We start from the raw sequence: 822 nt of genomic DNA on the forward strand, positions 1-822 counted from the left end.
TCGAATTTGCCCAAAACAATTTGGCGCCCACCGTGGGGCTGACAATCAAAAGCAGCTCGATAATACCATTCCGATCACCATGGCCGGAAATGCTAGCTCATCCAACGACATTACTCGTCGCTTTGAATCCATGGAGCAGCGCATCAACATATCCTCCAGAAAGAGAATGAAGCATTGCACTCTCAAGTCAGGTCCACCGCCACCGGATCCAGGTTCCAGTACCGGCGAGACACCTCCGGGTTAAACCGCCGCTTGGATCTTGACGCCGCTCCAGACCATCCCCTCCATATACCTTTTGGCGAACCTAGGGGCCCTGTCCTCGAACAGATCCGCGAGTTCGACCCGCTACCAAATCCGCCCCGCTCTAACTCGAGTTGGCTTCCGCCACCTCCAATTCGACCATCCTCTGCAGGAACATCGGCAACAGTTGTCGCCGCAACGGCTGCCCGGGTCACCCCACCTCAGGTCGGCACGACGACATCCACCATGGTGACGGCTCCCGCCTCCGTTCCGGTGTCTCGTCCGTTGCCCCCCCCAATGGTGACCATGTCAATGCCTCTGCCCGTTACGTTTCCGGCGCAAGGATCAACGCCAGCGACTCAAATGCCATGGGACCAACTCTTCTCTCAGCAAGTCGTCCAACCTGTTGTCGACCTGGTCACTTCGGCCCCAGGAGCACCCCCCAGTTGATGACGGTTCCTTTAGCCAGCCAGGCGCCACAAGCAGCGTTTCCAAATGCCCTAATGCGCCCTGACTCTTCTCGAAACTACTCTCCATATACTCCTCTTAACAGGTCAGTCATTCCGGTTAGTCACGGTTTCG

The sequence above is a fragment of the Spinacia oleracea genome, chromosome 3 (assembly GCF_020520425.1).
Source record: "Spinacia oleracea cultivar Varoflay chromosome 3, BTI_SOV_V1, whole genome shotgun sequence".
Lineage (NCBI taxonomy): Eukaryota > Viridiplantae > Streptophyta > Magnoliopsida > Caryophyllales > Amaranthaceae > Spinacia > Spinacia oleracea.